This window comes from Archocentrus centrarchus, chromosome 1 (assembly GCF_007364275.1).
Source record: "Archocentrus centrarchus isolate MPI-CPG fArcCen1 chromosome 1, fArcCen1, whole genome shotgun sequence".
NCBI classification, from domain to species: domain Eukaryota; kingdom Metazoa; phylum Chordata; class Actinopteri; order Cichliformes; family Cichlidae; genus Archocentrus; species Archocentrus centrarchus.
In genome coordinates this window covers 18426325-18442504 of record NC_044346.1, presented here as the reverse complement: position 1 = coordinate 18442504, position 16180 = coordinate 18426325, and the positions used below count along the sequence as shown (strand labels likewise).

General features: G+C 37.5%; 2 long non-coding RNA genes across 2 annotated transcripts; one reads left to right on the top strand and one right to left on the bottom strand.

Moving 5' to 3' along the window:
- The first annotated feature begins 4828 nt into the window (after window positions 1–4828).
- Window positions 4829–5787, top strand: LOC115796717 (uncharacterized). The gene is made up of 3 exons (XR_004021375.1): window positions 4829–5126; window positions 5482–5582; window positions 5681–5787. It is a non-coding gene; the product is annotated as an uncharacterized LOC115796717 (long non-coding RNA).
- Window positions 5788–11491: 5704 nt separating this feature from the next.
- LOC115796191 (uncharacterized) lies at window positions 11492–14046 on the bottom strand. The gene is made up of 3 exons (XR_004021291.1): window positions 13935–14046; window positions 13458–13563; window positions 11492–11613 (listed from the first exon to the last, which is right to left on the bottom strand). It is a non-coding gene; the product is annotated as an uncharacterized LOC115796191 (long non-coding RNA).
- Window positions 14047–16180: the final 2134 nt, after the last annotated feature.

The window sequence follows — 16180 nt, the reverse complement described above, 5'->3', positions numbered from 1 at the left end:
GCACATGTAATTAAGTAGGGAAATATAATGTAGCAAATTAATTATGATTAATGGGGCTAATTTGAATGGACAGATTAAGTGCAGTGTTTTAATGCTCTCATATTTTACATTTTTTTTATGAAAGACATCTCGGTCCGATCGTCCTCGCTGTCTCTCACCACACATCAGTCTCTGGAGACTGAAGGTGACAGGAGTGAGATAGTGCCGTTGACAACCTTGTAAGGAACTTAATTTAATACTCACTTTTCTGAGAATTTCATGAGCACAGTGCTACACAGTCACAGCTTGGACAAAGACATGGTATGCTGTATGATAGCAGCAATAGACGAAGTGTTCATGGAAAATCCAGCAAGTATTTAGAACATCCTCTGCATTCCAGCTTTCTTTAGTAACTCTAGAACAGTTAATGTGTTTTAATACACGGTCACTCTCACTTTCACGTGGGTGAATATCACTCGACATTAGTGTTGTAGGGTTAATGAAAACTAACAAATAACTACTAAATTTTTATTAATGTATTTCATTATAGATTCCTGTGTTTAACCCTCTATGGCATGAATTTTGAACTTAGGAGGAAAAAAATATTTCACCTTAGTTTCTTGGGGGTCCCTGATAATATATCAATCATAAAATATGCCCCCAGTCCTGAGAGTGGGAGGGCTTGAGAAACTGCATTTGCCGGAAGGCCCCCATTGGCTGTGCTGTGAACCACCATTCTGCGACAGGGGATCTGTCATAGGACAGCTAGGACAGACGGGGCATCTTGGCCTCACTACTGAATGGTCATGCCCAGGGGGACGTGCCACCCCCAGCCCACATCCCCCATGCAGGACCCCAACCGGGACTAGAGGCGAGCCTGCAGGCTGCAGGGGCTAACCGCCTGAAGGCACTGGCACAGGGGCCGAGTTCCAAGGCCCATCTTTCCAGACACCCATCTCCCAAAGATTCTGGAGGCCATGGAATGTTCTGGTTTAACCCTTTAAAAGTCTGCATGCACGGGGTTAAAACATGCTTTGGCCCTGGCTCAAGGTTGGTGCTCACTATCACCTAGTGATTTTGCCACCACGGTGCCCCAGCACGGTCCCCTTGACTGGCTCACTGTTGCCTGGGAAAATTGCTGCCACGATACCCGAGTCTGAAGAAGGGCATGGATGCCCGAAACATTACTTCACCTTGAAGGCAATTAAATATTAAATATTTTTCTAGGAGCGTTCCGGTCTGCGGACTGTCTTTTTCCAATGATACCCTAACTGGGTCTCCTTGACTGGGTCACTTTCACTTTCCTGTTATATAAACAAATGAAAAACATGGAAAAAAGGGATAAAAAGCAGAAAAAAAACTTGTAGTCCCTCCCCCCACCCAAAAACCCAGAGCTCACTTTGTCAACATAAAATAAAATTGATTTTACATGTCACTGTGTTTAACAAGATGTAAAAAAGGGTAACCAAATATCTTTAAAGTCTTCAAGCTTTCCTTTAGCTACATAAGTCAGTTTTTCCAGAGCCAAGTTCTTTTACATTAGTTTGATCCACTGGTTTATCTTTGGTCTTTCTGTGTCCTTCCAGTTCAAAGCAATCATATGTTTAGCCTGTAGAAGGCAGAAGCTAACAAGCGTCTTTGTATGTCCTTTAAAACCATCAGGAAAAATGTGTAAGCAAAGTTTGCAGTCCACTGGGACATCCTGTTCAATCAAGCAAGAGATAACATCGTAACCTCTTTCCAAAAAGTCTGAAGATCTGTACATTACCACATACAATGGAAAAGAGTACCCTTATCTGTATTACACTTAACACAAACATCAGAAATATTTGAATTGAAATGGTGAAGTTTTACAGGAGTGATATAGGTTCTAAATAACCATTTGTATTCTAGTAATCTAAACCTTGTGTTCAAGGGCATAGGAAGGCGTTTACTATGGGGGGGGACACATCAGAAACCTGACAGATCCGTAAATCCTCGGAGAAAAGCATAAAAAAATGCTATTTATTCTTTTACTTTCTTCTTTTTCAAATGTTTCTTGGAAAAATAGTGTTGTGTACACCTATATTATTGCATGTATAATTTACATATATATGTTTTATAATCATAAGACGTGGACAAACCAGCAAACAAAATGGCTTGAGTCTTTTATGAAGCATAATGACCATCTCATTCCAGGCTGTAGGGCTTACTTTATCAGCTGGCTGCACTGGTAATAGTACAAAGGAGTATTAGGGCCACATTGAGAAAAAAAAAAATTGTGCATTTTGAGAATAAATTCAAAATTTTGAAAAGTCGAAAATCGAAATGTGCAGATTAAAGTTGTTTCAAGTCAAACAACTGCCATGACACGTCTGTTATACCCTCCAGAATATCTTGTATTAAGAGTTAGTGAAACTATACTTTAGAATCAGGTTTTAGTAACAAGGAAATGATTTCTCTTTTAATTCAATTCAATTCAATTTTATTTATATAGCGCCAAATCACAACAAACTGTCGCCTCAAGGCGCTTTGTATTGTGGGTAAAGACCCTACAAAAATACAGAGAAAACCCAACAATCAAAACGACCCCATCATCATCATGTTTAGTACATAAACACGGTGTAGTGATAAGTATGAGGACGTTAAAGAGAGAGTGCATAAAGCTGCATCTGCTCAGAAGGAAAAACCACACAAACTGGCACTGGTTAGATTCAAGGATGGCTGCACCTTCGTACAGTACAGAGGGGACATGCAGAACCACAAGACACAATAACCAGGGGTGAAAGTAAGCTGGTACGGTCCGGTACTGCGTACCACTAAAAGATTCTGTGCCGGCAGTACCGACAAAAGTTGGAGCGGCTGTCTGCTGTAAAGTCGTCATTCAGAACCGGTCACGGCTGCACTTTGGGTCAGAATAAATCCGCTAACAAAAAGCAGTCTAAAACACGACGTAATAAGTTAATAAATTTTTTTTTTCTCATTTCAAATTGTTTCTCAACTGTTCGTGCTATGCTGGCGCCTCAAATCTCTAGCTTCTCTCCCCTCAGAGATTGAGGACAGCCACATAAAATGCACTGCATCCGTTCCACTTACGGGACGGATGCAGTGCATTTTATATGGCAGGCTAGACCCTCCTATTTTGATTGACACCTCATTCGGACAATCATGTAATTGGCTGCACCAAAATCAACCGAAACGCTACGTGACACCCCCTGGTTATTATTGGCTCTGGAAAACCCATTTCTTAATATGATTGGCCGAATGAGGTGTCAATCAAAATGGGAGGGTCTAACCTTTCATATAAAATGCACTACATCCCGGAGGACCGGACACTGCCAGTTAACGGGCAACGACGTGGGTTTTCCAGAGCCAATAATAACCAGAGGGCGAAGGTTTTTTCAGGTGATTTTGGTTCGGCCAGTTAACAGGTTAAAACGTTCACCACTACGTTTAATGTCGGTCTGCTTGTTACAAACTATCTAAATTAAAAGCAAGTAGAGATTAACTAATTGTGCTTCATGTTATTCTGCTCAATTTCCACAACACAGCACAGCTCAAAAACACTGCTTATGACCAGAGATTTCATTTACGCTACATGAGAGCGTATTCAGCTCCAAAACACAGTGGTTGCCAAGAGGATTGAGGTTTGCGAAAGTGTGTGTGTGTTTGTTATAGTACTGGCAAGAATTTAAAACTACTTTCACCCCTGACAATAACACAGCTGATCAAGTTGTTTCTAACCAAGGCCTTTTGTAGAGAGTATAGCAGCTGTGGCCATTATTTGACTTGAAATGAGGATTTCGACTATTTTGACTTTATTCTCGAAATGTATGAAATGCTCAAAATTATTATTTTTTTTTCTCAATGTGGCCCTCGCACTCCTTCATATACTAGCGAGCTAAATATTTCACTAGCACAAAAATAATTTAGAAACACACAGAAGTGTAAAGTTTGATATGTTTTATTTGTCGAAAACATTTAATAATGGTCAAAAATGCATTTAAGCAGGTTGACTGGCAACAGAACTGGTTCTTTAATTAAACAATGTTCTGACATGAAAAAATCCTCACAGATAATGTAATGAACAAATTATTCACTTTTTAATATCAACCTTAATTAAAAAAAAACAGCTATTAAAATATGCCTATTCAGTTTGAAACTCTAATCTAATAAAACAAAATAAATATCAATAAAATTAATAACCAAAAGAAATAAATAAAAGTGATACCTCTCACATTTAATAGACAAGCTGTGTTCCTCTTTACAGCCCTGCATTTAGCCAAACACACAAAAGGTTAAAAACATTGGCCTAAGCAGAAGAGCCAAAATGATTTTTCCGCCTCTCATTTGAAATTCATTGCAAATTGACTTCTTGTCCATAAAGTAAACTTTGTCCTATGTATGAAAGTAAACTGACAAACAACCATATTCATGGTAACATTTCCGACAGACCGTTTTAGATCATTCAAAGAGTTTCTGACTCCTGCCGCTGTCTCTGGCTCCCAACCAGTCGGAGCCGTTCAGAGGGGGGGCGGGGGGGGCGGTACGGTGGCCCTGAGAGGCCAAATGCACTGCAATGTAAGAAAACACCGGCAAATAGAAAAATGCTGCAAAAGCACACAAAACAAAACGGAAGTTGAAAAAAACAAAACGGAAGTTGAAAAAAACTAAACGGAAGTTGAAAAAAACAAAACGGAAATAAATGCACAGCAACTTAAGAAAACACCAGCAAATAGAAAAATGCTGCAAAAGCACACAAAACAAAACGGAAGTGTTTTGGGGGGAGACAATATTGTGATGGACCAGCTGCAGAAGTGACAGAACCCAGAACATGCAAAAGACGTATGGAGACACTTAAATGAAGTTGTGAGGGACAAAAACATGCAAGGTAATGTGTGTGTTTATTGCATGATCCATAGAATACTCTAGCTATATGTTTTCTATTTAATGTTTACTGTTAGCCTGGGCTAGTTTGCCACTTTTGTAGCTAAAACAAATTGCTAAAATCGGACAATTTTTTTTTGTTTTTCAGGTTAAGATGTATTGTCCATTCTGTGGGTTTAAGTCTGAAAACTTGACAAAATTTTGCTGTTCCTGTGGAAAAGACATAAGTTTTGTTCTGGTTAAAGATGCTGCTACCGCTGAAGACCCTGAACACTCAAGCGGTACATTTTTCAAGCTCCCTGGTATTTTGAACTTCTACTAGTTCTGTAAGCAAATAAAATGATGAGGGCAAGAATTGTTCAGCTTGTTAGTGTTTACACTTTTGTATTAACCTATGATTACATGGTGTGAAACATGAAAGAATTTGTTTTTAGTTGGAAAATTATAGGCATCTGGTGTGACAGATACATTTCTGAAACCAAGACCTGATTTTTAATGAAGAAGTGTTGCTTTATGTAAAGTATGTTCATATGGTTTTTCAATTACAACTTTATCATGTTCGCCTTTGTATCATGAGCCAAAGTATACCAATAAAGGATCTTTTATGGTCTCTCCTCCACTGCCCTGCCTTTCCAGGAAAGTCAGTTGTTCAGCAGTTCTTCAAGTACCGTGAAGGAAAAGAGGCAGAAAGAAGGATGTTCTCAAAATGCAAAAAGAAATCAAAGAAAATAGTGAAGGTAATAATTGAAATATTTGAAAGTGAGGCTGTTTTCTGAGAGAGTGAAACAGTTGTGCAAAATGTGACCACCATTTTTTTTTCTGATATATAATCTAGATTTCTGTTGGGATCATGAACAAAACCAAGACTGGCATGAGGCCTATAAGAGGGAAAACACTACCATTAGATGTTGAACCAAGTTGGTCGTTTGAGAAACTTTTGGGCGCTGCTATTAAAAAACTGAAAGATTTAAACCAAGATATGGAAGCTGGAGAATACATCCTGCTGTACCCTGATGGCTCTCAAGTAAAAAATATTCCTGGAACTGACACGCCTTTTACAATTCAACTCTACAAAGAGGCTGTTGGAAAATCTTACCAAAGAATTACACTGTTTGTCTGCACCATTGAGGGCTTCTTGTCAGAAAGTGAGTATTAAATATAATTGGCACAATTTTAGTTCTCTCTTTTACCATCTCTATTGTCTAATTTCTTTATTTCTGTGATTAGTGCTTTTGTTTTTAACTGAAGTTAAAGTTAGAATTCTAGCCAGTGTGTTGAACAGCATTGAGCATCCAACTGTAACTGTGATCATAAAATATTCTGTAAGGTCTCAGAGATGAAAGTGATTCCGAAGATGAGGAGGATGATGAAGTTACTGTTAGGGTTCCACCCATTATGTCACCTCTCTGACACAGTGGTAGGTAAATTTCAGGGATTTATTAGTTCAAGATTTTTGTGCTCTCCATTCAGACATATTGCATTCAGTTTCTGGATATAACAATAATAAGGTTTTAAAGGAATATAGAGTGGTAAGAATTAGAGTTGTGACAGACAATGAGTTTAGGGTTTCATGATTATATTTGACAGCTTTGGACAAGCCCAGAAAGTAGTACACCAGAGTCCAGACATCGGTAAGTTAGCTGCTTTCTGACACATTGATGTGGCCTCAGTGTCAGGGATATAAACATCTAATGTTTTTAATTCTTTCAAGTTTGCATTTGATGGCCACTTAAATGTTTTCTGTTTTGTAGCATTCTTATCTTCTTAATCATTTAAACTCTGCATTTTATAGGTCACCCTCAACATCCCAGCCATCAAGTGTGCAAGTATATAATATTCTTGTATATACTGTAATAATGCTACATTTCCATTTCGAAGTTAAATGTATATGCCATTACGCATTTTTTTGTAGTGTACAGTGTGTTTATGTTGCAGGTTCAGAATGCTACAGGACCCCAAAAGGCATCCACCTCAGCAGATCATACTTCAAGTCATTTCTACAAGTTAGTCATAATGTTATATCACAACCTTTCATTTTTATTTTGAATGCAGTATAGAAATAACAAGGTCAGTGACAATTTTTATTTATTTTTTTTACTGAGGTTCTCTATCTAATCCACAACTCTAATCATAACATTTTCTGTCAGGTTCAAGTACTGCAGAGCCAAAACAGCCAAATTCTGAGCCAGACTACCATTAAATTTACTGCATTTATTTTGTGTTTGTACTTTCCTTCCACAGTACATATGCCAACATTTATGGACCTGTCATCATTGACAGCAGTTCTTCATAAGCTGAGGTAGAGGACTTTCCAAAGGAAGACAGGTAATTTGATATTTCTAAGTACAATAAACACATAGTTTTGTGACTCTAAGATAAAACATGTATCAAATATGTATTGTCCATTAAACATTATATATTACTGTTACTGCTGCTATTTTTGATCCAATACACTTTTGACAGGAACAAAAATGTTCCTCTGTAGTTGTTGCTCTGCTGATAAATGCATTCATGCAAAAGGATTCTGAAAATTCTTTGTTTACTGGGGATTGTTCTGAAGATTCATATTTTGTTTTTGAAAATTACTTAAAAGAAAAAAAATATAAAAAGACAACAAATACACAACAAATACACAACTCCCAAATAATAACAGCAAAACGCAGCAAAAAGTGGAAAAGAGTTTAAATATTATCTTGCTTTTCGCTGATTGATTCTACAGTGATGAACCTGATGGACTAACGGCTGCAGATGTCATCTCAAAGATTAACAAAACTTCCTGTAGCAGATTCAACATTAACCGAGCTAATGTCTGGGATGGTGCCTATAGAGGCTTCAGACGCTCTACATATAGCCCCAACTCTGCCATGATGGTGAAATTCTCCGATGATGTTGGGCTGGTGGAAGAGGCTTTGGACACAGGTGGGCCTACTTGAGAATTTCTCACCCTTTTGATGGAAGCCGTAAAGACAAGAAGAATATTTGAAGGAAAAGACCACGCCAAATACCTCACATTTGATAGCAAAAGTAGTTATTTTTTTCCCACATTTTTTTTCAGTACTCATAATTGGTTTATTATAATGTAATATTTTTTTCCTTTAGCTGCAGAGGAAAATGAATATTTCTACGTTGGAAGAATGATCGCAGTGTCCATTGTTCATGGTGGTCCAGGGCCACGTTGTCTTTCCCCAAACTTTTTCATGTATCTTGTTGGCAAAAACAAGACATTTGAGGCTCCAATTGATGATACACCAGATGAAGAAATCAAGAAGGCTCTCCTTGAGGTATTTTGTAAAGTTGGGATACTGAAGAACCTCAATAAAGGGAAAAGACATGGATTTAGTTTTGGTTATCCACTGAATGTATGATTGCAGAAAATTGTTGATTAGAGAGTGTGTTAGACTGCACTGTAAGAGTGAAGGATGTCACTTGAATGAGTCAGTCTTTTTTTTTTTAGCCCAATTATATGGTTATGAACATGGCTTTCAAATGTCTCAAATTATGTAGTCATAATTGCCATTGTGAAAATATTTGAATAGTCCAAGCCCTAATAATTTTGATAGATTGTTGAATGTGAAATAAGTAAAACTAAATACATATACTGTGTTTTTGTTTTTATTTTAGATAAAGAATGCAAAATCCCTGAATGAGCTGTGAGTACTTTCTGAAAAACATTTTGTGATGAAACGTTTCAAGAAAGTCTCTAAACATAGTACATAAAGATTGGTGTCTCTCAGTAAATTAGAATATCTGGATTTGTCATTTCAAAAACACTATTCATAATTGGCAAAATTTTAAAAAGTTTAAAATATTTATATCTTGAAAATTAGCATTTTAAAATGGAAAAAAAATCAAACATTTCCTCAATATTCGAATGCATTGAGACACAGTGGTAGAATTACACAGAAAAAAGATCAGTACTCTGAGGAAAAAAAGCTTTATTTTAATAATAGTGCATTTTTCTTTTAGAGGAACACGTTTGTGAAGAAATGCTCATTATTCTTAGAGTTAACAAAAATACTGATCTTGAATGCTTTTGTAAACCTGTCTTAGTTAAACAAATCTGTACCTCCATGTGCTGTTTGATGTTACATCATTAAAAGGAAAAAGTTCTTTATACAGTAGAACACATGGTCTTCTGCTTTCTTCAGGTCGAAAACATAGCCAGTGAAAGTTTTCAGTAGTTAAACAATTTTTAAAAAAAATAGTAATTCTGTAACAAATTTGTATCTAAAGGTTGTTCAAAGTTTTTTTTTTTTTGAGAATTTGTGTCAGAGCTAATAGTAGCCACATCTAGCAGATGATTTCTGTTAGAATCCCCATTTGTTATCCTCTAAAGTCCATCTATATTTTTGATTGATATATAATTTTCAATTGCAGTGGACCAGCTGGCAGAGTGAAATTCCTCGACCAGTCTTTCCAAGTTCATTAAATGAACCTGGAGATTGTCATCACCACATAGACTGCGTTGGGCTGGCAGAATGTCATCAAACTGGTGCAGGACCTCCTGAGACACTTGGAATCCACACTCTGTGCCACCATACCTTCAGTCAGTCAGAAATGGGAACAAAGTCAGGCACTTCACCAGGAACCATCCTTTAAGACTACAAAAAAGTTCATTTAAAAGCATCTATATTTTTTGTGAAGATCAAGTCTTTTTCAGTTAAGATGTTATTTAAAAAAGTTTAAATATAACAATGAAAGTTAAAATATGATTGTCTAAGTTTTATATTGGACCACTGTGCTAATAGAAGGCATGTGCATGATGTCATCAAACAGAGCTAATGGCAGCAGCAGTGACAAAAACATGAAACAGCTTTAGTTTCTAGTTTCAAAAACAGTACAAGTGTACTTAGTGTGAGTTGAGAGTAAACTGTTAACCCTAATACCATTCTGTTTAATGAACACGTGATAAGGTAAAGAAAAAAGAATACACATAAGGGAAGGTCTGGTCCTCAGTCTTTTCCTAAACGTACACTATTGCGTAATAAAAATTCAGGCGACACTGACCTAAAATATATAGACTAAATACATTACCTGTGAGGAAGGTGATACATGACTTCTGGTTTACCAGATGGACACAAAGACCGCCGCACAGGTCTGATGGTGTGATTGTTCCAGAGGTGTCTGTACTCATCAAGCTCTTTTTGCAAGACATTCATGAAGACATAGCGCAGAAGGCATTTATGTTCATGACTGCCATTGAAAAGTTGCCTCTCTCTCAGGTCAGTGAAGAGTTCAATCCAGAACTGAGTCCTAATGATAGAACGACAACATACACAAAATTTGACAAAACAATGTGTTAATATAATTGTTGTCTTTAAAAAAATTGGGTGAATTGATCCAAAGAATTCTGAACTGCAATCACTTTGGTTATTTTTTTTTTTTTTTAAAAACTGATTCTGTTGTTCTGAAATATAGCATCACTGTACTATAAAAATCAACAATTAAAAAACTTGTAACAAAATTATCAATCCATATGTGATTCCTGCATTTACTGGCTAAGCTAAAGAAAAATTATAACATGCAAGCCTGCCCGTATAAAAATAATAGTTTGTTTCTACATGAATACTGAAACTGGTATTCCTTGACAGTTCCAGTTCACACAGAACTAAGTGACACCCACAGACGTAAGTGACACCTTCAGCACCTATTAAATGCTAAAGATGTCTTTAATTACCACTTAAAAGAGCTTGTTTGAAACACAATAATTTCTTAAAATTTTGAAAAGGTAGCAGTTTTTTGTTTTTTTTTGCAGTTCCTATTAACACTCCTATGTGAAATTTTTCAGAGTTGGATTTTCTTATATTTTATGAATGTGTGTACCAAAGCATTTCTTATTGCAGCATTTTTGAGACATGGTGCATCATCTGAGAAACGTGAAGCTACCAATTTTTTGTTGTGACTGTAATTTGACATTCAAAAAAAAAACAGTACATTACTGACCAGTAAGAACTTTGGACATGTTTTAGAAAGTGATGACTGATAAGCAGCATTAAATTTCACATTTGCTGAATTTACTTTAAAAGGCATGTACCTTTGCTTTCTGAAAGAAGACCACCAACTTTCGATCCGTTGGTTTGTAGCTGAGGTGCCATGCATATGACTGCGGGCTCCTGCAAATTCATCTCTATGCTCTGATCTTAATGCACAGTGAATGGCTGCCATTGTGCTATTTTCTGTGCCACAGTCCGTACGAAGGCATGTTGGAAGTTGACCAAACTGATACACACTCCACATAATATTTTGCAATGATCCCTGGATCATTATTAGAGCTGCCACAGCTGAGCCACATGACTTTCCTTGAAAATCCATCAATACAGGCACTAATGGCAACACCAAAGGGTTTCAGCTTATCATATCCATCCACATGCCACACTTGATTTGGTCCTTCTGCAAAGTATGCTCTTCGAACAAACCTGCGTTTACAGCGAAGCTGAACACCACATGGATCTAGTCTAGAGAGCATGTGCATCACATCATTTCTTTTAATTGTCAGGTAATATTTTTGTTGCAGTGTCTGCCACATGGCTCTGTAACCCAGAAGCTGGCCTGAGCCTCTCAGTTCTTGTGCAACAAAGTCACTGACAGTATCAGTGGGAGTATAGTCTGTCCTTCTGGTCAGTCCAGCATCTTTTAGCCTCCCCTTTAATGTTCTCAGACTTATACAAATATTGTGCTTTGTTGTAAGAAAATCAAGGATCACTTCATATGTATGGCCCTCTGAGAAATATTTACTGATGAGGTCTGTGACTGAGACTGGGTTACAGGCTGAAGGGAAAAGAGAAAAGGATCATTATCAAAACAGGAATCCGCAAAAGCACTTCATAATTGTAAACAGAAAAGTACTACTGGAACAACAAACAGGAGACATGTCAATAGTCAAGACTCTTCTAAAAAAAAAATTTTTTAAAATTAAACCTGCACTGACTGACATCTGTGGTGTATATCACTCATTAGCAAGGCAATGGATAATGCCTTAGAGAACCTAAACGTAAGTGGTGAATGCTTAAACTTTAAGATCAGTGCTTACCAGAGGTGGGAAGTAACGAAGTACAAATACTTCGTTACTGTACTTAAGTAGATTTTTTAGGTATCTGTACTTTACTTGAGTATTTATTTTTCTGAGTACTTTTTACTTTTACTCCCTACATTTTTACACAAGTATCGGTACTTTCTACTTCTTACGTTTTCAAAACAGACTCGTTACTTTTTAACACGTCAGGGAGAAGTTTGCGTTTCCGGTCAGTACGCCGTCAGTCATCAAGCGATCTGAGCCGGAGGAATATTAACATATAAGAGACAATCGTACTGGCGTATCCTCCATCACCGGGGCTTATCGGGTACAAAGGGATTAAATACGCAAACCCATATAATTAATGTATCATTTATAGCGCTATAATCAGGGGTCACAGCGGGCCGGACCGAGTCCGTAAGTTATGCTCGCAGGACATAAACAGCTTAGCTAGCGCTACTGAAGAGGAGCGAGCAAGAAGGGAGTAACGTGTGGCGGGTAAATGCAACGTTTTTAAATGCTCAACAAATATCAGCAAACACACAAAGTGTGTGCAGTTTGTCACACAATGTGTCTGCTAGCTAAAAGAAGAGCTGCTGCATTTCACGGAGAGCAAAGAGAGAGAAGTTCACTCAGAGATGGAGAAAGAGGACAGGAGAGGAAGAAGAGAGGCTAGAATTAAAGGTAAGGACTGGAAAATAAACTGAAGTATGCTGACTTTGTGTTATTCAAAGATTGGATGAAAATACTGCAGTTTAGTACGTAATAAACAGGTTATCTTGTTGTACTGTATTTACAGTAAAGCTCTGTGTTGGTGCACTTTGTGTTCATGGTCAGAGTTACAGGTTACATCAGTGCAGCAGAGATGAGTTTGAATCAAAGCTGCTGATGCTGAGATTCATTCACTGAATCCAACATTTATGCAGCCTGTATGCTGTCAGTGTAGGGGATGGAGATCAGCTCAGATAGCTGTGAAATACTGGGTTACATCTTTGTGACTTCAGTTCATCCACACAGAGCAGTAAACCTCAGAGCAGCAGCAGCAGGTCAGCTGATCACAGCCTGCACACCAACATCATTTACTGCAGCTACAACAGAAAGCTGTGATTCTTCTCCCCATGCAGAGCCACTACAGCTGATCTTAGGGTTCCTCCACCTTCTGAATCCCACTGTAACCCCTGAGTATCCTCATGTTGGTGTTTAGGTGGAGACACAGTCACCCTCTACTATGGAGGACACAGAGAACAGAGCTGTGTTTAAATTCCCTTTCACAGTTTGTGATTCAAGCTGAGTCCATTCATTAGGATTAAAATTTAGATGGAATAACGTTTGTGTTCTCATGTATTATTTTATATTATTACAATAATATATAATAAGGTTCAGTTAGCTTTACACAAAAATAGCAGGTAGAAACGTCCTCCAAAGAGCTACTTTTACTTTCTTACTTTGAGTAAATTTCAGAGCCTGTACTTTTTTACTTTTACTTAAGTAAAGAAGTTGAACCAGTACTTCGACTTTTACCAAAGTATTTTTTAACACAAGTACTTGTACTTCTACTTAAGTACAGAATGTCAGTACTTTTGCCACCTCTGGTGCTTACCATTCTCTATAAAAGGTGCCAAAACGTGAATGTTGCTGCCACACGAACCACAAAAAACTCCAATATGTCCCACCAGCTGGATTCCACAATATGGACAATACATTGTCTGGTGGAGAAACACAAAGAGGATGCCTGTGATATCAAACTACCAAATTAAAAGCTACACACATAGTTAGGTACAATTACAAGCAATTATGAGAGTATTTAAGTAATCCAATTTGTGATTACTTAACAGCCCAAATGAAGATTTTTTTTCACATTTGATTTCATTCTCACATCAATAAACTAGTGATACTATTATGCACATTAATATCTTTTACTCACAGTACTTGGTCTCAAATACAAAAAATAAAATCTAAAGCTACGTTAACATAGAGCTACAACTGTTTTTTTTAGACAAACTCTATAATTAGCTATTTATGTATATTTTATATATCTACAGTATTATATGGATCATGCAATAAACACACACATTACCTTGCATGTTTTTGTCCCTCACAACTCTGAAAAATCCTTCGTTTCATTTAAGTGTCTCCATACTGCATGTTCTGGGTTCTGTCACTTCCGCAGCTGGTCCGTCACAATATTGTCAACCTCCAAAAAAAAAAACGTTTTGTTTTGTGTGCTTTTGCAGCATTTTTCTATTTGCTGGTGTTTTCTTACATTGCAGTGCATTTGGCCTCTCAGGGCCACCGTAGAGTGGAGTGGCATGACGTTATGTTGTGCCTTCAAATTAAAAGCATGCGAGTTAAAAATTTTCTCCTCCGCGGTGTAATTTTTGGGTGGGACAAATGCGCCTGTAGGCCCCCGGTTCCTACGCCTATGCTTGTATTAATAGTTTGCGTTTGTGTCAGTAGACATGAGTTATTCCATTTATCCTCAGAGATTTCTGTTTGCAGATCAGTTTTCCATGCTCATAAATATGAAAGACTATTTTCTTTTAAGGCTAAGAGTAAAGCAGACCTCTACTCTGATGGTGGTGAATGGCTATATACTCTATAGTAGAAAGTGGAGGTTCAGCTGTAGATTTCAGTAAGGTAGTGACAAAACTTCTAATCTGTAAGTACTTAAAAAAATGCTTTTTAGGCAGACTGTATTTGCTTACCAATTGTTCAAAGGACATTAAAACTATTTTGCTATAAAGGTCCCCTATTTTATTTAAGCCTTTATTCAGCCATATTCTGAACCCCCTGTCTGCTCTTCCTGGTTTGAATCTGTTATTTTCCCAAATAGGTGATAAACATGAGATCTTGGAATCCTCAGGACTGTATATGATTGGTGCTAAACTGATGTATTTTTGAGTAAAGGTTTTTTGTATTTTTAAATAGTTGTTTAGGTTCAGCTGAGTAAAGATATGATGTGAGTAGTAACATTAATGATTTCTCAATTTGTATCCAAGATAGCATATCACTGGTGGAAAAATAACAAGTAGCAGCAGCAAGTTGAACTGCCCAGTAGTACAGCTTGACGTTTGGCATGCTAAGCCCACCTCGATCATAGGGCATGTAAAGAAGAGAGAGGCGCAATCTGGGGCATTTATTGTTCCATATAAATTTGGTGAAGGCTTTATCCATGGAGAAGAAGAAGGAAGCTGGCATGTGCAAAGGAATAGACTGGAAAAGGTATAAGAACTTTGGGAGAATTTTGGGGGGATTCTAATCTAGTTGGTAGAAACTATTTTCTTTATATCTGGATTGACCTTAATTCCTAGGTAGGTAAAGCCCTCATAGGTACATGTGAACTGTGTTTGCATTGGAGGGTTATTTCTGTTCAGTAATAATAAGGAGCTTTTTACTTTTGGTTAACTTTATACCATGAGAATTCTCCAAATACTTTCAGAATTTTATCAACAGCCTGGACAGACTTCCCTAGATTAGTTAGAAACAAAACAATGTCATCTGCAAAAAGTGACAACCAGTACTCTGTATCTGCTGTTTGAATCCGAATTAGAAAAATTGGATCCCTGACATCCAGCAGGCCCGGGGACCAACACTCTGCCTTGCCCCATGGAACTGCAAGCCAACCACCAGGAACCCTGACCTCCAGCAGGCCCCGGGGGCCCACACCCTGACTTGCCCCAGGGAACCACTGGGAACCTTGACCTCCATCTTCATCCCTGCACATCTCCATCCATAAGATTAAAATTATTTAAACAGAAGTGGTCTAACTGCACAATGTTGCCCTGAGGCATAAAACTACAATTTTAGTATATGAATAAAGACAAAAAATATTTTTACTCAATCAAATATGCTTTTTTACATATTCATGCACATTGCAGATATTTTTTATGTAATGTTATTTAAATTTAAACATGTTGAAAAGTAAAAATTATCTGACCTTCTGCTGGCAGTGTGTGCAATCCAGCTATGGCCCCCAAAAAGGACTGCTCCACCTCAGACAAAAGCTCAAAACCACACCTACCTCAAATTCACTGGTCAAAGGCTTATCATCAGACTTTGTGAAGTTCTGATTTACTAAAAAAAAATTTAAAAGGGTGGGGGTGTCAAAACAGTGGTTTGTTGCCTGAGGGCAATGCCAGGCCATGTAATAAAGAATTCAGAATTAACAACCAACCCAGTATCACAGCAAAGCCTGTAATAGAGCCGCCTATCCACCATGTCCATTTGACGGTTTGCCTCTCAGAGGTGTGAAACATAGACACATGTTGAAATTGCAGGAAGTTGCTGTAACTTGCACTACCAGCAGAGTATGATATATAATTT